At 36.0% G+C, this 23,522-nt stretch overlaps 1 protein-coding gene and 2 non-coding genes across 3 annotated transcripts in view; 2 read left to right on the top strand and 1 right to left on the bottom strand.

Annotated features, from left to right (window-relative positions):
• Positions 1-23,522, top strand: part of LOC115453565 (putative cyclin-dependent serine/threonine-protein kinase DDB_G0272797/DDB_G0274007) — a 34,234-nt gene that overhangs the window by 5,016 nt on the left and 5,696 nt on the right. The gene's annotated exons all lie outside the window — the stretch shown is intronic.
• Positions 1,193-1,264, top strand: Trnap-agg. The gene has a single exon. It is a non-coding gene; the product is annotated as a tRNA-Pro (tRNA).
• Positions 5,147-5,218, bottom strand: Trnap-agg. The gene has a single exon. It is a non-coding gene; the product is annotated as a tRNA-Pro (tRNA).

The following is a 23,522-nucleotide window of genomic DNA, read 5'->3' as shown; positions in this document are numbered from 1 at the left end:
AATATCATAATTAGTTAATGACATACTATGGTACCCATCGATAAATATTTACTACGTACTAGATTTGGCGTTTAGAATATTCACTGTGTTCAACTGAATTGAACTGCAATCAATTCAAACTAACTTTAGCTTGTCAATACATTATATATGTATACTGTCTATTCCTCCTACTAAACACTAATGCAAGTAGAAGGGATATAAGATATATTAATATTCCTATGTTAATGTTATAAATATTTGCATAATTATTAATTTAAAATGTTTCTTGCTCTTACACATGTAGGTACTACTCTTCTTGTTCACTATTATGAAATCGGAATGTTAAATGCCATACGAATGTAATGTTCTTTCAAAGAATGATAGCACTGCAAACAATAAAGTAGCTTACCTGGTGTTAAGTTATCAACAGGCCGGCATAATTGTGTCGACTGGCGAGAGGTAATCATTTTCCATCAGTGGACTCTCTATCTGGACCCCACTCTCGTTTACCTGAGACGGCAGAGACTATAAACTACCACTTTGACCGATTCTATCTTCGCATGTGCAAGTAATATTAACTACGAAAAACCACGAATTATTTATTACATAATTTTTCTTCTATTCCAATTCGTATTATTACGAAATAAGAATAATTTTACCATCATAATGCAAATAAATAAAACAATATGCAAACATATTCCATAAATTGCAATGAAATTGGCAATAATGAATAATAGATGTCATTTGGCACATATTCACGAGATGAACTCTATTGCACATAATGTATTCCCACGTCAAAGAACTAGATGGACAACTGGTTCAAGGCGTTCATCTCTTATGACGAGCAGAGCTATTTGCTTATTCGTAATATTAAGCAAAGCCAGAGTCGTAGCGTGGGTTCTTGCTGCCCGTGGCCGGTCCAAAATTCGCCGATCGAGGCACAGGGCGACAGCACAAAAAATACAATATATAAAACTCATGAATTTTATTTATGGAAATTTGTTGATCTACTTTACTCTTAGCGCGGTGTTTTTCGTATTAGTCTTCTTAACCGAGCTTTAAATCAGCATTTTTCTATATGTTTTGGTTAAATAAAAAGCTAAACGCTGTCAAAAAATATTGGAAATCCTTCAACTGCTTTAAATTTATTTATGTCGAAAGAGAAAGTAATCAATTTATAGTTTTGTGCGTAATTTTGGTACTCACATCAACCGGCTCGTTGGTCTAGGGGTATGATTTTCGCTTAGGGTGCGAGAGGTCCCGGGTTCAAATCCCGGACGAGCCCAATGTACTTTTTAGTAGTTTTTTGAATATGGAATGTATATATTAAACAGAGCTCGGATCGAAATTTGCCAAGCTATTTTCGTTTCACATTACGTATAGTTATAAATATATCTCAAATGGTATAGTCGCGGTGCAGACAGTTTTGTCTACAATATGGAGGGGCCGGTTCGACCGAGCTGGTACCACTTTCACTCATAAACTCGGATAAGGCTCTGATCATTACTTATAAACATTGAACTCGATAAATAATATTTGCTATAAAAGAAATATCTTTTACACACATACATACATAACATCACGCATTTATCCCCGAAGGGGTATGCAGAGGCGCAACTAGCCCAATTTTCGCCAAGTATGTTCTGTCCCATGATGTGATAGGAGGCGAGCCTATCGCCATATCGGGCACAAATTTCAGACTCCGGGCCGATACTGAGTAGAAAAACCCAAATATCACTTTGCCCGACCCGGGATTCGAACCCAGGATCTCAGAGCGCTATTGTACCGGGCATGCAATACAACTACGCCACCGAGGCAGTCAAAGTCAAAGTCTTTTACACACAATATAAAAAATACTGTTATACTTTAATGTTAATTACTCTACAGTTCGACAATTAATAAAATTTGTCAAAGCCGAGCCGAGTTAATGAATTGAGCAGAAAAAAATCGAAAACATCTAAGAAATTAAACGGGGAAACACTTCTAGCTCAGGGCGACGGAATTAATAAGACCCTTTAGTTTAGGAGCTGTTCGCGAGAGGGTACCGGCTTAAATTATTTCTTCGACGAAGAACCGTTTTGAGTTTTCCTGCGAAAGTAAAATATTCTTACAAATTCAAGTTTTTAGGATTCCTTGTGCTTAGAAAACTAAGAATCCCTGATATTATTACGGCATGTGTTTCTGCAAATCTCTTTGTATTTAAATTTAATATAAAATGGTCTACATTCTTGTGAATACCCGTCGCATGTATAAGCTTTTCCGAGATAAAAGTCCCGCTTTAGATATTCCCGGGATATAATGCAGGCTATATTTTATCGATGAAAACTGCATTCAATGCCATGCAATAGTTTTTGCGTGATGCGAGTACAAACATACAAACAGACAAACGTAAAAACATTTAAATCTGTTATTTTGGCTAAATCTGGTTGCTCTAGAGAATTCTCTATTTACTAGTAAAGACCTCCATATTCGTTTTTCTTACATAAGTAGCATCACGCCTCTATCTCATTGAAGTAGGCAGAGACTATGGACTGCCAGTTTACACGATTATGGTATACTTCCCACGCTTCCTCCACCTTCATCAATTTTTGCAATCATTCTTTTCTTCTTCAACATCCATAATATACATACATTGGCCCGTTACAGTTTAATTATATGTAAAGATAAGTATAAGATAGGACGCATGAACTCGGCGCGCGGTTAGATTGTAATCGACGACGAAATAACTATCCTCATATTATATAGACACAGCCCCAAAATCACCCTGTGAATGCGCATGCGCACACATTGTTGCATAAGTTTAAAAGTCTGTCAGTCAATATTTTAACTGCTCGGACACATCAAATCTGCTATATGTTTTATAGCTAACTGCATTATATGACAAAGGCAGTAATCGTAATGTAATTTGGTAGTAGAAATCAGTAAATATCCATAACTATACAATTATTTAAATTGAATTTGATTAAGTTCTAAATTCAAATGTCCCACTTGAACCATTAATTCCTAAAGTAACGAGCTCAATCAACAATTACGTGAAACCATAAACAATAGGCCGAAACCCGTTGTGTATCCCGAAGCGGTCGCCAAAAGTCGCAGTCATCCCTAATTTAAGACGGCTGTCTAATTATCGCCAGAACCGTCTGCCCTTTGTAGGATTGTGAAGCCTTAGAAGGGGTAAGAGACGGACTATAGCAAAAGGGGGTCTCTGACCCACTTACATTGATAGTTTTAATGCTAAAGCAATTGATTTCATATATTAACGTAGATTTAAGACATTAAAATAAAATTATTTTACTAATTTTATAGCGGTTTTTTGTATATAAAAAACCTTTTTATATATAATATTTTATGTGTAACATTTAAAATCCGTTTAAGCAATTATTACATGCAAATGACTCAGCTGTTATTTTAGTTGAAACCTATTGTTTAAATATATGAAAATAATTTGTATAACGAGCCGTATTTTCATGTTATATACAGTAGAAAATCGACATAACTATAACCCTACCACCCAATGTAAATACTTGAGTTATCCATATAAAGCAGAGTAATACGACTACAAGCAATCTGCATATATTATTCAATTTTAATACAACTTGAAATCGATTTTGTTTCTCAATTCATTTAAAAAGTTTGTTACCAGCATAGAACGTTGAATAAATGACATTTTAAAAATCGATTTAAAGAAAATCGTTTTAAAATTTCATAAAAGTTTTAAATACAACTTTTGTTGACATTTTTAAATTCTAATATGACTAAATTAAATTTATACACATACCTTTTAAGGTGTTTGATTATGGCGACTGTCGTGAAGATCTCTTGTGCCACTCAACTTTCTCTCAGATAATGCATCCCTTACCGCCAGTATGCAAGTTCGACATGAAATTTAACTAAACTTGTTATTTTGACATGAACAAATCCTTATGTTTACACGAATGTTAGACATTGAAATAAAATTATTTTACGGATTGTATCGCGGTTTTCATACACTGAGCTCATTCTCCGTAGATCGGACCGTCAACAGCTAAAAATTATAAAAATAGTATAATTGTAAAATGTAGGTAGATATTGTAACTTTGACTTTTCGCATGACTAACACCTCACTCTCTCCCATGACCTCGATGGCTGCAAAGTCTTTGAAACGTCAGAAGAACATTATAATATAAAAACCGAGTTAAAATTCGTAAAATATTTTTATATCAAAAACAAAATCCAATATCTACACTCACCATAAATTGGGATGCGCTGTAAACAACAAATCGGGAAGATTGGTAGTCACCTAGGCAATATCCGCGTACAAAAATTCACTCCAAAAAATTGTTGATTTAGTCCCCCAAAATAAAATCTAATTACATCCCTGTACTATATGATTGATGATAAGAACATTGTTCTGTCCCAGAGGATCACCTTTTGCGCCGCGTCTAACCGTAATACACTGTTAATTATCTTTCCACTGAAAATATGTTCATATTTCAGGATTCTTGGCATGAACTCTTGAGGTCTGTTTATGAAGATTTGTGCCTAGAATGCTTACATGTACCCAGAGAAGCTCTCATGGGAGAGTCAATCTTTATGTGCATCTCTTTAGGTACTTAATATCAAAAAAGGTATTTAGTAACATAATATTTAGCGTCCCAGGATAACGAGCATATTGTAGAGCTATTTAAGTAGTTACAAATACTGTCAACTGGCTATTATATTATTTGCCCCGCGGCAGTAGAGTCGATAAAAGTTAACAATAGCTAAGTCCTTCCGATGCGTTTTTATCGTTAATTCGCTGTCAGTCAGTAAGACTTTACGATCGTTACATATATCGAAATTACTGTCTCTCGTAATATTGAATTTAAAAACAAATGCTGGTCGAAGCTGTGAATGACTGTAGTCAAGAAGGCAACAACCAAACTTCCGGATTTATTTACTAAATCCAGCGGGAACTTGTCAGCAACACTAACCCCTCGGGCTGTTCTGTGCTTATGACGGATCGATTTTTCATTTCGCCTGTTTCAATTTTGACTATGAAATGCTATGACAGATCAAGGCTGTGTCCATAGTACCCGGCAACAAAGTTGGAACGATAAATTGAATAGGAAATTAAATAATTAAATTATTGATTTGACAATACATATGGATAAAAATATAAACTTTTACAAAATATTAAAAAAGTGTTGGGCTCGTCCGGGATTTGAACCCGGGACCTCTCGCACCCTAAGCGAAAATCATACCCCTAGACCAACGAGCCGGTTGAAAGTCGTAACATTTGTACAGAATACTCTGAAATCTAAGACTTAATATCCACGTAATAGTTTATTGTCTTTAAATAAGAATTTACGGGACCCCCCCCCCCTCATTTTATGTCAAAATCTTGCTACAATAATTAATTTTTTTGTTTTGCTATCTGATAATTCAATTGAATACTTCGTAGGTCCTATTCCATATACTCCCTCAAAAGACTTGGGAGACGACCATGTCAAACCCCTTCAGATAATATCAAAAGGTGGACAACGTAGCAAGTAACTCGAAAGTTGAATAGTAAACGTCTAAACACTGATTAGGTAATTAAGTAGCATGTGCCCTAGATTTCTTCGTTATTCCTGTACTTACATATGGGCGTGTGAAAGTACTAATTCTAGTTGTCCTGCATATTGCAATACGACATAAATGTTAGCAAGATCCAGTTTAGATAATTTTATAAGTAGCACCATGCTATATTAAGTTTCGACACGAATTAGAGTCATTGACATTACGTTAATAAATGAAAACTTTTTTTTCTTCCTGAAAAGAACACTTACTATAAGTTATTTTATACGTAAATTCAAAAAGGTTAAGTTTCGAACAAGTAAATATTAATTAAAGTATTAAAATTAAACTATTTTTTGGATTTTATCGCGTTTTTATAATATAATTTTCTCCCGACGCGACGTTTCGAATACTTTGCAACCTTCGTGTCACGGAGCGGACTACTGCCACTGCTACGAAAGCTGCAAAGTCTTAAAACTTTTTGGCACAATTTTAGCAGAAAAAGAAGAATATGTGCTCACATATAATATCGCAATTTCAAAATGACCCTGTATTATAAAAGCACTGCACTTATAATGATTCTGTAGTTGTATTATTAACTAATCATCTAACACATGGCGAAATGGACGCTCCGGCTATCTCTGCCTAATGCCTACCCGTTCGGATTCAATGCATTCAAATAATTTTCTTAAAAAGTAATTGTTCAAAACAATTACAATCAACAATCTTTGCATCATGAAACGGTAATTCTTAAAAATATATGTAAGTACATACATCTAACTAATAATAGACTCTTCAGAGGATACGAGTTTGGCACTTTTCATAATTTTATATTTCACAACCGTTTCGACTTCTGTCTGTTTATGTCGTACCTTTTGAATGCATTTGCATCCGATGAAGGACTGATTTTCGGATACGTCTGAATAAATGAATACTTAAACCAATTTAAAAGCACATATATGTGAATCAAAAGTGAATCGCATTTGGGTATTTTTGGTTTTCATTCAGTGCCTCTGGTCTACTTATTGCGGATTACTTGTTAAAAGTTACTAATACTTTTTATTTAACCATTTTTGAAATTGTGGAGTTGATCTACGCCGTGATCAGAGAGCAACTTTTTATAGAGCGATTTGTTATAATTGTCCGACCCGAGAATAAAACTTGGCTCTTAGCATTCGATACACATTACCAATAAACAATTAGGGGTTGTTTAAGCATCGATAAATCTTACTGGTTATATAATGTAGTACCAAACTGTCACTCAATTTTGGTTTCATGTAAGAACCCTTGCAGTGATCCGTGTACTCAACATATCTCCAACTCTTTAACGTCTCATTTATTACTTTGTCTCATTAGTTAACATTAGCTAGAATTACTACCAATTCCCTAGAACTGGGGCAAGATAACACATTCCTTCCCACAATAGTTTAACGTCCTCTCGTGGGCCATGAATTAAGAATGTGCTGTAATTACACTTAACCGTCGTAGTGCAGTGGATACCAGGACGTGGAGGGAAATGCCGTGGGTTTGATTCTGTTCCGTTCCGTGATCCATTTTTTTGATCATGTTTAGACTGTATGGGATATAAATTTCATTGTTTTCACAATATTTGTGACCATATATAAGATCAATAAGATTCTAGATTTGATTATCTTGGAGACAATTATGTATTGATGAAGTCAAGTGGATTAACATGTAGGATATTACCAATTAGACGCCGAATATCTAATTTATAATAGCGCCATCTATTATATCAAACATAAACTATTCTCAAACTCATGTACCTAAAGCTCCATACACGTCAAAAAATAACAATTTAATTTCATAATTTGCAAACCATAAAAAAATAAAACACGAATTCCGGTAATTAATTACGCAATCGTTAGAGACCTAATGAGCCGGCTTTTCGTCGGGTAAACAGAAGCGTTCCGGAATTTGTCACCGGTAAGGCCGGAGGTGCGAGTGGAATTGCGAGCCCTTTGTTGCGTGCGGACTGTTTAATTATGATTATTTTTGTTTGCGTCCGGAATTTAAGATGACCTCCCTAATTTGATTGTGTATACAGGGCCGTGTCTGCAATTTGCAGTGCTAATAACGAAATTGAAGGAAATGTTTTGATGCCCCTGTAAGTAATTAAAGGACTGACTGTACTACACAAGTATATAAAGCGAAACTGATTATTTGTTTTTGTATAACTGAGGTATGATATATCCCTGGATATGGTTACTGGTGGTAGGTCTCTCATATGTGAGAGTCCGCCTGTTAGTTACCACTGCAATGTACATTTCAAGCAGCAGTATGTAGTCACTGTTGTGTTCCGGTTTGAACAACATAGTAGTCAGTGTAACATAATAAGACTTAACATCTCATGTCTCACGATGGCGAGCGCAGTGGAATACAAAACACTACTTTGTAATTCAGGGTGTTGGATGGTGTTTCTACTGTTTAAGGGCGGTCGTATCGCTTACCACCAGGCGAACTACAAGCTAGTCTCGTCATTGCAAGAAATAAAAACAAAAGAACAACGCGGTTAACTAGATTCAGTAACCACGCTCCCCATACCCCCTCTAAGGATAAGATAAAAATAATATTTACCGTCGAAGCAAATAAATTATACTGCAAAGGGATTGTTAAATAACTTTAATTTTCAAATGTAAGGGGCATGGTGTTTGATCGCCCGAGGGTATGACCTCTGCCTAAACTAACATGTACCAGCTGCTAACAGTTAAAAGTAACCGTGCAACCGGATGAAAACTTGAATTAGATTCATATTTTATATGTCAGTTCATTTTATTCCACTGTACTGGATAAGTTAGTATGCCACTGTACGTAGTGAGCCATAGTATGCTACAATACCTCCATGTAACTTTGAATTATGCTGCATCATATTAAGAGTAATATGATGCAGCATAATTCAAAGTTACATGCTGAATGATGAGCTCAGAGGAGCTCATCATCCTGAGACATCGGCTTCTAATACTACTAATAGTGATAATACTTTCTTTGCTGCTTAGCAACAAAATACATGAATTCCATTTACGTTAACAATTTTAAAATTATAATTTAAAATATTACTACTATCATATAGGATTTTTTGTGAAGTATCGTTGTTTGGTTTCATTCGTACGGTGAGTAAGTGTGATTCTTAGATTGGAGGAATTGTACATACATAATTATTATAAGCTAAGTGACATAAATAAAATATATTTTGATATGCGGTTATAGAACAATCGCTTAGTCGTAGTTGACGAGGACATGTCCGTTGTTATAGTTAAGGGCAGTTTCTAGTGGATCCTGATAATGACTTGTCCTACGTAGTTTCTAACAAGGTTCACGCTACTCTTGAAGGGGTTGGCAGATGCCATTAGTGTACCCAAGTCAACTTGTCTTATTGATAGGATGAACAGCGAACAAGCTATATTATCTAGGTTTCTTTATGAGTCAAAAGTTGCGGAAATTAATAATTAGTCTACCTGGCAAAAAATGTATAAACTTACCACTAGTTGACTGAATACGCTACGTTAAACTGAATAATGAATAATACTTTACTGGTATTACGTAAACACCGCTAATTGGGCTTTTTGTATTTGAATATTTTTTATTTATTTATATTTTATGACGTGCATTTTGCATAATTTGCTCGGGAACAAACTTTCAGGCAGAGGGACAGGCAGGCGGTCGGTCGTAAACACAAAAACATATAACATAACATATCGTCACTACAACATACGTGAAAATGTGTTTGACGTTCACTGTACATACATTGGAGTGAGAAGATAGGTGGAAGGATGCGTATTTAGAATTACTCAAAATACTAATTGTAAACATGGGTGCTTCACTTTCTGGAATCAGCCTGTGTATATTCGGCTCAAATAGGATGGCATAATTGCGTCGACTGGCAGTCATCTCTAGTCAATTCAGATTCTATCAGATCGCCACTTCGCTTTCCATCATCTACAGTGACTATTTTGCTATTCCATATAAACAAAAAACTAACAACATTTTTAAAAACTTGTTAAAACATAGTTAAATAATCACAATATCAAATTAAATTTAATCAATTGTTAAACTATTTTATACGGGATGACAAAGTGAATATTTTGCCATTATTATAAACAAAAAGAAAATTAATAACATTTTTAAAAAATGAATACAAATTAAACAATCACAATATCAATACGTAAGACATTAATACAAACATCTGTCTAATTACATATCTATATTATTGGCTAGTTAGTGGAGTAAATCATTCCGCTCTGATCGTTGACGCCGCGTGCAGTTTATTACAGCTGTAATTACTCATATCAAGCCATTAGAAAATTTACTGTCGTCATTAATATATACAATTCACTACTGCTCGTGACAGCGTCAGCGTAGAAGTCATCTTTGTTCCATAAAGGTTTTTTAAAAACTACAAGTTTAGCGTAGCGTTCGAAAATTGTTCGAAAATAGCGGCGATAGCCTAGTTGGGTGTGGAACGGACTGCCGAGACGAATGTCCGCAGGTTCAAATCCCAAGGGCACACACCTCTGACTTTTCTAAAAAATCATGTGTGTATTCTTTGTGAATTTATCGTTCGCTTTAACGGTGAAGGAAAACATCGTGAGGAAACCTGCACATCTGAGAAGTTCTCTATAGGAATTTCGAAGGTGTGTGAAAACTACCAATCCGCACTGGGCCAGCGTGGTGGACTAAGGCCTAATCCCTCTCAGTAGTAGAGGAGGCCCGTGCTCAGCAGTGGGCAAGTATATAATACAGGGCTGATATTATTATTATTATTATTATCGAAAATTGTACACGGCTTACTAGGAACACATCGATTACTAATCTCTGAACGCAAAAAGTTATTTAAACAAGTATAAACTTAGCATATCTTTGCGATCTGTATTTAAACACAGCTTACTAGCAACACATCAACTGATCCCTGAACACAATTCTACACTATGGCGAGATGTATACAAATACAACAATTGACGATGACAATGTGTTGTGGGTATCCAGTCAGATACAAATCATGTCGTTACCTGCTTATAATCACTAGTCGCTATTGCATCATATTTTATCAGTTGCTACTCTTAACTAGATGAAATTAATTTAAGTTTCGTATCTAACTGATATGCCTTCATAATTAGAATGCATAAAGTTAATATCGTTGTAGTCTTAATTTTAACGCGTAAGTAATTTGGCAGCTCGGCAACAAAATGAAAATTAAATTAAAATACGGCTCTGTTGCGGTAATTATCTGCGGCCCGGCTCGTCACCGCGAGGAACTAAGTACGCAGTACGCAATGTATACGATAGACAGGAAAACCTCGCAGAAATTTATAACGTGACAATGCATTTATTTAATAGATAAGGAATAAGAAAGTGAACTTGTATTATAGGTAAATAAACTCTGAATAAATAAAATAAAATGCTTTATTCATCACGTAGGCATATCACGTAGAAACATAGTTGCGCTTATGATAAGTCAAGTGTACATGAGAATATTTAATAGGGGACCGTCTTGTGTTTGATTTTGTACGTTATTCTATATGTGATGGTAAATAATACGAAAAAGAAACCCTCCTGCGAAAACTGCATTAAAATTGGTTATAAAATGAGCCGGTAATTGATATTTCAAATATCACTATGTGCTCAAGTGGGCGTGAGGTGGGGATATCGCTTCATCTCTTTCTTCCGCACGCGTCTTTATGCCCGATGACGTCACCTGTGGGTATTGCGCCTCTTTTCTGTTTCTTGTTACTTACCCCTTCTACCGAAATTGAAAGTCTTATAACTTGTTGATTTTTTACCGGATTTAAATAATTCTTTCTGTGTTATAATTTATATAACGTAAATATTTGATAATAGTAAAGAACAAAAATGAGTCCGGTCCCCTATTATTACTGTAATTAAGTCGCTTATATAACTACAGACATTTTATATTAGACATAAAATAAATGAAAGATTACGAAGTAAACAATGAAGCCAGCTCAGGTTGGCAGGAAAGCAAGAATAAATATCATAATACTATCTACATTAGGTTAATAAGATGGTTACGAACCAGTGAGAAGTTCTTAAACAATCCAGGTTTGAGAGAAAATATTATTTATTTGGAATGTATATTGGGCAATTTTAAAGTGAGTATTTTATTATATTACACATAATTTAGATATTATAATGCTAATATTTTTAGTAATAGCTTAATAACGAATAAGGGATATAATGTATTCTGTCTCTTTTTATATTTAAATATCTCCAGGGCTTAGTTATACAACCGGGCCAATTTTAGACCTCATTCGCAATAAAAGTAAATTTTAAGACGCTGAAACGCGCATGGTTCTGCTACCAAGCCGTGCTAGTTCTTTTAATTTTATTTTTTTAGATACGAGACGCTAAATATCACTACAAGTCACGATCTAGTCGCAATTTAGGGATGACTGAAATATCTTTACTTCCTTTCCCTAGTTACACAATACCTCGTAGATTATTTAATGCGAAGAGCCAGAAGTGGACTCACTGGAGAGTTTATTTCAGACAGGCGGTTGGACCTAAAAATAAACCAAATAGTGTGTACAATTTTGTTGCTTCAGAACAACAAGAATCAAGTCTAACACTGAACTAGGTCTCCCCTGAGGCAATTCTTGTGCGCTTGGTCTCCACACCAAATGCACGCCCATGCATGGAGGCACATTTGCCGCGACCATAGACACACAGCTCGTGTGTATACCTCAAGGTTGCTAAATACACATTAAGGCCTATAAGGGTTCGCGAACATTTCCCCTCCCTCTCCCTTCCAACCATCCTGAGAGGGCTCCTTCTCCTTCCTTTTTTCTTCCTTCCCTCTATCTCCTCCTTTCTTCCTCCCGGGCACTGAACTAGAATACGAACAATTGAATATAGAGAACCCTAAAAGGAAGCTCATTTCTATGTTAATATGTATCAAAATATAAACTTTCTTATACGCTGTAATAATGTAATTCTATTTTATTGCAAATAACCCCACGGCTATGAAAATAACTACACTCGTTATTTTAACAATTTGTTTTATTGTATCTGCTGTAAACATTTATAATGTGCGTTTACAGAGCTCGCTTCAGTTGTAAAGACAGTAATTATCTTTTATAATGTTTATGATCATGAAAAATAGTATAAATATAATTATAATATAGTAGTGTTTTTTTTTAGTACTGCCCCGATGGCGTTATACTGCATGCGCGGTACGGCAACGGTCAGCTTCTGGGTTTGAATGCCGGGTCGGGCAAAGTGATATTTGGATTTTTGTACTCAGTATCAGCCCGGAGTTTCGAATTTGTGCCTGATATGGCGATAGGCTCGCCCCTTGGCGAAAAATGGGTGCCCTGATTGCGTCTCTCTATAACCCTTCGAAGATAAATGTGTGTGTGTGAGTTTGCTTATTTTTTAAATTGTATTTTAGAGTCTACGATTATATAAAACATAGTTTTTAAAATTTTCGTCATGATGCCTTCGACTTAACTGATATTTAATTGTTATTTCCTGAAATCTCGCTGTATAGACGCAATGAGTAGCATTCTGGGTTCAGTCGGAAAACATCCAGCACAATTTATTATAATTCTAAGGATTGTTATTGAACCAATTGTCCCGTCAGTCTACGTAGGTACCACGGCTTCGTCTGTATCTAATACATATTTATGTTCAGGTTTGAGCGATTTTATTCAGTGATTCTTGGCACTACAAGTCACGAGACATCCAATGTTTTATCATTCTGATAACCCTTTTCTTAAAAAACTATTTTCTTTTAACATTGGCATTGACTGTTAGCATTAAACATAGGTATGTACGTTACCGTGTCTCCCTTATCTCGAGCACCGGTTAACGAGTAAATCTGCAGTGAGCCCGTGTTATAAATAAGGAAGTTTTTGCCGACACCATGTCGCGATTGTGTATACACATCCATTAATACTGCATTGTTTACTGTTCTGCTGTTGGTATTGAACCTGCTGGCCGGTGCTGGTTCTCTAAATAATCTTACCAATGTAATGACTGCCACAAATGCCCTTTGATGCATTAAGTTTTTTTTTTATATTATTGTAAATAATTCGTTTAAATCCTTTCAAAAAGTTTGGGACATATCTTAAATAAAAAATAAAGGGTTGTTATTGTAATGTGTCTACACACGGTGGCCAATTTGCATTTTCGGCTTCCGTCTATTTCACTTGACTGTAGTCATATAAATAATATAGGATTATTTTACAGTGTCTTTTTTATATCGTGAATGCTGTGTATAATTGGATTGCATGTTTGTACCATTGTATTATTATCTTCTATTTTATGTATGTTTAATGTGTATGCTGCTGGTGTACCATAAAACAAAACATATTCTGCCAACCCAAAACGCTAGTAACACCGCCAAAAGGTAACTACATTGCACTGCGCACGTCACAGGTGCTCGTCAACTAGCTACGTGATGTTAAAGCTCCTAATGGCCAGTAATAACACTAGCTATAAACATCTTTAAACCCGACAAGAGTGCTTGCTCACTGCTACTTGACAGTAAAAATACAAGACGATAAATAAAAATAAAATGAATAAATTCTAGGATGTGCCGACTGTATGCACTACAATATAAAAAACCGCGATAGAATCCGAAAAGTAATTTAATTTTAATGTATGCACTACATCTATTTGACAAAAATCTAGCCGTAAGACTAATAAAACTCCTAATGAGAATATGACTAAGAATATGTCCAATAACACTATTCTTATTGTTTCTATCGTGTGTTTCTTTAATTAGTACTCACTGCACTATATTGCGCTGACAATTTTTTGTGATATTAAATATATTTTATTTTCTAAGTACTAAGTATCATTAGTACATATGCAAATACTCGCCTTGTATCATAACAAGCGAAGTGTAATGTAAGTTACACTGCTTACCCATTGAAAATGCAGGCATGAGGAAACTGAATCACGTAGGAAATTCAAAGTGCATTTAACGTTAATATGTAGTGGAAATTAGCAGATCAACCGGCCGCGCTCGGCAGATACCAATGATGTATTACAGAGGTAATGCTAACCGAATGACCTTCACATCCGAGACGTGGCCGGGTCGTATAGGTCCGGGATCTGTTTCCTTATCATTTTGTTGTGGCTACTGTTTTTGGTACTCCGAAATAAATTTCCATGTCTGATATAAAGAATAGTTTAAAGCACTTAGATGCAGTTCGCTGAAAGAATTTTCAAAATCGACTCAGTAAGTCTAGGTCATGGCGCTCGAACAAACAAATTACTACATTCTTATGATATTACTATATGTATAATATACGTGTAAGTTAGTAAGGTTATATGAAAAGTCTGGGAAGTGCTAATTAGCATTTTTTCTGACAGCGTCTGACCTCGTCAAGGTCTTTTATTCGGGTCTACAATGTGATTCCACTGCCCCTGATAGTGAGTGGAGTGGGGTCCAGGAGAATGTCGACTGACGAGGGATGATTACTCCTCGGCATTCGACACAACTATGCCGGCCTATTGGAACCGGATATACACAGGCTGATCCCGGAACGCGACACACTCACGCGGGCCACTATGGCGAGTTCTAACATATGGACAGTGGTCAATAATCGAGAGAATACAAGGAGCGGATGGGTGTGACCAAACCTTTTCATATTATAATGCTCAGGTACTTGTATTTGCATATTTTATTCTCGGCGAAGAATTTTCACGTGTACCTGGTTTTTAGCTAAGTTAATTAGTTTACTTACACTGACTCCATAGTTCATCAGCCGGTTCCAGAAATGTAAACTAAATATAATATTATCAATTACACCTATTCATTATTGTGATTCCGTAATTTGGGTTATTGTTATGTAGTAATTAACAGGATACAAAGTGATATTCTGATTAATACATCTAATATAATATATCCAGTTCCAAAGGGCCGGCAAAATTGTATCGACTGTCGAGGGGTAATCATCTCTCATCAGTCGACATTCCACTGGACCCCACTCCACTCACCATCAGGTGCGTAGGGAGCACTTTGCCTTGTTCGTATAATAAATAACACTATAATTTATTTACCTTTTTGACCATAGCAATATACTTTTAGCAATGCTGTCCCTTTTATAATAAAAATATATTATATTTCTACGTATACTCCGTTTTGAATATAATCGGAAACATCAAGGCGTAATAAACCGCAGCGCACGAGCTTTAGCACAAAACCTCGAAAATAACCCAAAGAACTTGAAACATTAATTACCACAAACAAGAAAGGCAGTGAAACTCCAAATAACATGTGGATACAAATATGAAAAGTTTGGTTTCTCACAGCCGTAACTCATATCTCACGCGATTCTACCAGCACTTGGGCCAGCCATTACAGAATATACTAGAACAATCGTTAAAACAAAGGAGTTTGGGTATTATTCTTACACTGATAGTGGAGATGTTGTACCCTAATAAACTTGCATTTAGGGATGCGCTGTTGGTGTACTCGATTTTAATCGATTTAAATTATTTTGATGTTTTATATTTTTAAATTCACTGTTAATTTTTAAATTTGTTAATTGAAATGCATGCAATGTTTTCATTATTTTAAACTTTTTGATGCATAACAAGTTATACGCATTCAACAATCATCAAAATCTGACACTCAGCAAAGCATTACATTCTCTTACCGAGTATATCGTCTTTACAGCCAATCATGCGTCATTATGACAAATTTTAGAAACCAAAACATCGATTCCACGCCTGCCTCTTCCCTACTAGCCGAGGTCCGCGAGGGTATGGCGCGTCATAATCCGCCGACATCCGCCGCATTAGCCGACGCGTCAGCCCGCGATAAAACACCTTATTGCCCGCCTTGAAAGAAATCCGCCATTTCGCAGCGCGTTCGCGTCAAATCGCCGACTTAACAACTCCCGTGTAGTTCAGCGGGACGTGTTGCAATTTGTGTTTATTTTGAGTCTTTATTTATCTAAAACGCAACTGTAAAAAAAACACATTAAAGTATGGAAAATGATTGCAATCATATCACAGCAATAAATACTAAGACATAACTCAGATGACCGCATGCCATTAGGTGTGTCACAAATTGACGAGCATAGGCTACAATCTCAATAAAATGGGCTCGTTTCTAGTAATTTAAACAATTTACACAATTCTCGTGTTAATACATCATCATTCATAAATGAACATAGCCCTCCCAGATTTCCAGGCAAACTCATCAAAAGCGGATCAAGATAAAATTAATATTGATAGTATTCCCATATAAGAGCGATATCAACTGTAATGTTTTGATCACACTTGTTCTACTGCTTGTCTGTGGCCTGTCTGCGGAACTCTCATTTGACTCACTCTGAACTTTACAAGTAAAGGGAAAGACTTTGGCCCGCGCCGCCGCGCCCGCCGCGCCGCCTCTGTTGGCGACGCGAGCTAAATTATGGGCTTCATCGGCGTTTTGCATGTTAATGGAACTTGGATTTCTCCGTTTGTTTTGTTAGATTTGTTTTTTTTTTGCATTAAAAACTAAAGGAATTCTTTTAAGTTTATTGGTGTAATTACAGCAATTAGCAGTTGCTGTACCACCGGATCTTTAAATAATTATTTATATAACTCAATACAGAGGCACCTCTAAGGGAATATATTCGCGTTTAAGTTACCGTTGGTTCATGCCTAATCTTCCGTAGTTCATGTAGAGACTAGATGGAATATCCGTGCTTTCTGGCGTTTTTGCCTATTGCAATCAAATCTAAACAGTTCATGTGACAGGGCCCTTTCTTTTAAATTTTATCCGTGGTGCTTTACAATTGGCTTATCTAGTTGTAAACGTCCCTAGACTTGAAGTTGAAATGCCTCCCTAGTTCATTATTTTCTCTCCCGCTTTGATATGGAGGGAATTGGACAATTAATATTTCCAATTCATCCCTATCTTTCTATTTGATCAATTTCGGGAAAAAGACAAATTAGCATTCCTTGACACACGCCGAGCTTCACCGCTTGGTGTCATCAAATGCGTGCCACTGCTGATCCTGGCTTACAGGAGTTGTAGTGGTGGGTGTGAGGGTGGGAAAGTCTCTATGTATTTTTCCGTTCCTAACCTTAATTGTTGGCAAAGGTTTCATGATTTCTCAAGTATTGAAAGGGGCAGTAATATCGCACCATCTCATGACCCACCTGCTAATTCGTTGGCTTTTGTTTTGCAAATACTGATCATTTCTTATACCACTCGAATATGGGGTTGACGCAACATACTTTTCACGCATTTCGCAAAAACAATTTGACTTAGTTCACGGACGCCCGCATTGCGTTTGGCACAATGGATTTAATTCCGCATAACTTGTCAAAAAGAAACAATAAATAAAATACGACCTTTAAAATCTACCTTTCAAAAAAGTCATTGGCTTCATTTAACGACCAAGTACCCTGACGAAAATCCTTAACGAGAACGAACTAAATTTACTCCAAGCAAATCTCATTTCCAATATAATCGATAGGGTATAAAATAAGGGCCATTATTGCATTTTATCTGGCACAAATTAGTTCAGCGGGAGGCTGGTGACACATCGGCGGCGCATTATGACGCTAATCGGCTTAGCGTCGGCTGAGGGCTGCGCACTTGACATTCATGGAATAAGGGTTTAGGGACCTCGCCCTCTAGCACATCACATCAATTCTAAATGTATACTGATGTGTACGTATTCATGCAGAAGCTAGGCTCGACAGATTTGCTGGTGGTATGACATTTGTTACCCAGATAGCGATTAGCGACCACCGCACATACACACATACAATATCATGCATTTATCCCCGAAGGGGCATGCAGAGGCGAAACCAGGGCATCCACTTTTCGCCAAGAGTGTTCCGTCCCATGATGTGATAGGGTACGAGCATAGGCTCGCACCCTATAGCGCCATGTCGGGCACAAATTTCAGACCCCGAGCTAATACTAAGTAGAAAAACCAAAATATCACTTTGCCCAACCCGGGATTCGATCCCAGGACCTTAGAGCGCTGCCGTACCGCGCATGCAGTACAGCTACACAACCGAGGGAGACCACCGCACATGAAGTGTAAAATCCGACATATTGACCTGCGCAACTGTGTCGTGTTTTGGTATCAGTCTGTGTATTCGGCTTCTAAGAGACCGGCATAATCGTGACAACTGGCGATGGGTAATCATCTCTCGTCAGTCGATACTCTATCAAGACTTCTCCACTTTGCCTTGCCCGTACAAAAACCCTGATCAATCCTGTTTAATTTATTCTTCATACGTAACTATCTGCCAACTCTACTCCTTACCAACTACCCCAGTCTGAAACATATATTAGATTAATTATAAGTTTCTCATATAATATCTTTGAAACTTGTATACGGTGTCATATAACACAGAATAGTTACAACAATAAAATTTGTATGCCGCATTACGTGGAGCGCACACTACAGATCTAACTACAACGGCAACTTGACTCAATAACCTAACTGACTGACCTGGTCTCTCTTATATTCTTTATTCTTATTTATTTAATACCAATTAGTAAGTAAAAATATTTAATGTTTTAATTATTTTGAATGAGGAATCAAGTACATCAGAAATGATCAGTTAACTCCAGTTTCATAGATTCACCAATGGGAAGTATTTTTGTTGCCATTGATTTATTATTAGCCCACGTTTGAAACAGTCGTCTGCGTTCATCGTTGGAGCAAATTACTTTGTTTTATTACCAAACTTCTAAACACTAACCTAATCAAATTACTCTGGTTATATTTACCACAACTTTATATGTAACACGAAACGGGATGGGATTAAATGGTGGATTTAATTCTGCTAATATTAATTTCGGGTCTAATTCGCTATACACTCGTTGAGTAGGAGACTGACACTTTTTTCTTGTTTAATGGCACCGTATACCTTTTAACATCAACATGACAACCACAACGTAAATACATTCAACACAAATAATTCTGACAGTAAAAATGTTTTTTTTTCCTCATTAGACTTTATAGCATTAATTTCTAATGTATGCGTATTATCTCTATAGTTATTTCGGTTTTAAGGGGCGACAAAACATGTAAAAAAAAATTTTTTTTTACTTTTATCCCCACGTCCAAACACTAGTAGGTGCGATATACTGTACCCAGCAGTGGGATAGTATATCACATGTACTACTGACTGAAGATAAGGGGGGAAGTCGCATGACACCTAATTCTTGAATACTTTTTTTTCTCTCACCCGATGATTAGTTACGTGTATCTAAAAAAGAAACATGGCAATACAAGAGATAATCACATAAAATCCGTAATAAGCAGAAGCCCTGTGCCGCGTCCTGTGAAAATGGACGCGTTGGTTTCCGCAGACATTTGGCCTTAATAAGATTAGACATGTAACGCCGCGCCCGGGTTCAAGGTCTCCTGAATATCTTACGAACATTCCGCCTAATCATTTTGCTCCGTTAGGATTCCATTGGAGAAGGTTGAAAATATTTTTTAGGGATATTTGTTTTAAAGCATAGCCTAACTGTTTACACATCATCCTACAAAAACGGAATTGGCTAGTGGGAAAAAACAGTGTCAGAGACAATACCTTATGCCTTGTATTCCTTATTCATTTTATCCCTAATTTAAAATGTTTGCAGTTATATAAATGATCTTAAGTAATATTTAGAAATAATAATATTTAATTAGTCAAAAACAATAATAATATTACAATAATATTTATTCTAATAAATTGTTTTCACGTATCATAGGTGCAACTTTATTTGCCTACGTGATAAATAAAGTATTTTTTAACTTTAAGAAGCTGATGCTAACTTTTTATCTCGTTAAACCCGATGTGTGATTTTCATTGTTAGTATTTCACCTCAATGTGTAATATTTATTGTCCAGTATATTTTAACATACGGACATTGGACTGACTACATAAATGTTATATACAGCCTGATCAAGAAAATAAAAGACCTGCTTTTAGGACACCACTTATGCGATTTTGTTTAATGTTGTCAGTACAAGAAATTAATTCCATATTTTACCAAAACATGACGAGGTTTTTCATTTTCCTTTTCGAACTATAATATAGTCCAATTTATCAGTGGCCAAGGGACTATATAGCCCCATACCTGTCGGCTTCCCTTTTGTAATTTATGTGAAATCTAATTAATATTTTCTAATGATGAATGCAGTATATGTTATGTATCTATGCATATTAGTACCTGAGTATACCTAATGTGCCTTATAAAGGGACCACCTTTCGAAAAAATGTCACCCTTCGTCACTATCTATTTATTATAATGTACGGAACTAAAAGGTTCGTACGATTTCCAACTTCACCCTTTCATGTTGACTTGTTGCCTCTGAATTATACACCAATTCCATGGCACCAATTTTCTTCGCCGAAATAACTTGTGAAGTTACGTTATATTAAAAAAAAGATACGCGTACAAATTCGCGTAGGACCGGTGTGGTGAATTTCAACTGTTATTATAAGCATTTTTTTGTGAAGACGTTATTTTTTGGGTTTACTAATAAGCGACTTGCGTGGCGATGGGAGTCAGAGGTTTGTTTGTACTTTTTCGACGGCAAAATATAATACTTAATTATTGATGGTATGAGCAAACGTTTTGGATAGATCAGAAATATTTGGATATATTAATAACTAGCTTTTGCTGGCATCCCCGCCCGCGTGATAAAGTTATCAGCGATATATTCCCGCTTTATACTTACTCAGCAGGTTAATAGTGAGAATGTACCAGACAGGCAGAGTGACTTTTACATTTATAATATAATTGTGGATTGATTATATTGTAAAAATTCTTTTGCTTATAAGAAATCAAAATGTTTAGTGTTATATGCTACTATACTATTATTATGTATAGATCATTAAAAAATAAAATTTGTTTTTCCTCACGCATAAATTTCAAGAGATTAATTGTATAAAAATGTGAGAATATTTAGGATTTCTTACATCTGTGTGTACACAAAGTGACAGTCACACGTGGGAATTGGAACCAATTACTTCATACGCACAAAGTAAACGTCTGCGATGCCGGCAAAAACATGATTGTTTATTGTGCAAGCCGGCATAAAAATTACGTTTGCGATAGATGACCTCGTGATGGTTGTAATCGCGTAACTTAAAATACCCTATTGTACTTAGTATTGGTGATAGCATATTTGTATTCGGCCGGATAGGGACCACCGCTATCAAGGTTTAAAATCCGCTATAAGTGTATCGCATTCTGAGATTATCTTATGTACATCCGCTTTCAAAAAAGCCAGCATAATTATGTCGAATAGCGAGGAATGATCTCTTTGACACTCTATTTGAACCCTACCCCTATTAAAGTCTAAATTTGGTGATCTCTTTACTGTAACCGGATTTCACTAGGTATAGGCGAACAAATAAGCAATAGATTATTTGATGTTAATGAAAGATTAATGTTAAAGTTAACGTGGTTGTCATAATAGTCCTCAATGAAAAATTAATACAAAAAGAAGGCTCTAGGCCGGCTATCGAGTTATCAGGTGGGAGGCAAATGGTCGGGCTCAGACGCCGCGAATTATAGTACTCCGGTTATATTCTCCAGCGGGAAATCTTTCCTCGAAGCCTTGTCTACAACGATATTCATAGTCGTGACTTTAAATGACTTATTCGAGCCACGCTGCGGGTATAGCTTGTTTGGAAATATGATTTATAGCAGTATATTAAAGATTTGTAGATAGTTTCTACAGCATACGTGTTTGTATTAAGTTAAAAAAGGAAAATCTTAATTATTCTTCATGTCTACAGCATACACGCTTTACATGAAACTAAAAATGGCAAATCCAAATTATAAGTAATCTATCTAGTACCTACCCCTTTTTCAATCCAGCGTCGGGTCAGTGCAACACACAGTTTTATCACAGAGCGCAGAAATGATTTGCTTTCATTTTACATTCAGAATTCAGATCCCAACAAAATCTAATGAAAATTGCCCTGATAGAATTGAACCCACGGCTTTCCGTTCCAAAGCCCATAAACGCTGTCATTGGACTATGATATAAATATGAAAATGTAAAAAATAACTTTTAACATAATCATAAAACTCTATGTTACATACTGGCCATTGCTGAGCATGCACCTCCTCTATCATCAAAAGTGTTTGGTTTTGATTAAGGCTACCCAATTTATAATTACAATTTAATTCCAAAATCAACACAAAGTTCCAGCTATACATAGGACTCTGTACTTTGTGAGCTCGTGATTTGTGTGCCAATTGCGTAGAAGTGACTTTCCACTTAGGCAAGAAGCGTAGGAGGAAAAAAAATCTTATTGTTGCGCCGAAACGGTATGGACTGCTTTTATTTTGATCACAATTGAAATCAAAATGTTATCTCTGATTGTGGCCTTTAATGCGCTCAGTGCGAAGGATTTAGCATTAATATTCATAGCTTTTGTTATGATTTTACGTATGTAGTTCTATGGGTGCGCCACAATTATTTAGAATTAGTTGCAAATCTACATCAAACAGTGATTTTTCATTTTTTTTAATGAGGGGATAGCTTGCCGTTCGCCTAATGGTAAGCGATACGACCATTCATAAACAGTGGAAATACCATAGTAGTGTTTTGTATTCCACTGCGCTCGTCATCCTGAGACATAAAATGTTAAGTCTTGTTATGTCCACTAGTCACACAGGCTACAATGTTTGTCAAACCAGAACACAACAATGTCTATACACTGCTGCTTGGCGGCAGAAATTGACATTACGGTGGTAGCTACCCAGGTGGACTCTCACATATGAAAGACCTACCACCTGTAATTATTATATCATACTGCATTAGTGTTATTTCTTATGCCCAGTAACAACAATGGTTACTATGTCTTTAAAACCAGAAAACAAATAGTGGTTATAATTACATTCAGACCACGAAATTACAAAAACTAGTTCTTAAAAGTAGACTCTTTAAATACGAATATGAGTCATATTCGTATTTAAAGAGTACGTTAGTAATTTTATTCTATATTCACAAAAACAAGTCCATTTTAATAGTTTTTTCTGTCCCAACATAGTAATAATACATTCTCAT

This window comes from Manduca sexta, chromosome 11 (assembly GCF_014839805.1).
Source record: "Manduca sexta isolate Smith_Timp_Sample1 chromosome 11, JHU_Msex_v1.0, whole genome shotgun sequence".
In the NCBI taxonomy this organism is placed as follows: Eukaryota; Metazoa; Arthropoda; class Insecta; order Lepidoptera; family Sphingidae; genus Manduca; species Manduca sexta.
Note: the sequence above shows the minus strand (reverse complement) of the source record. Positions and strands in the feature narration are given on the sequence as shown.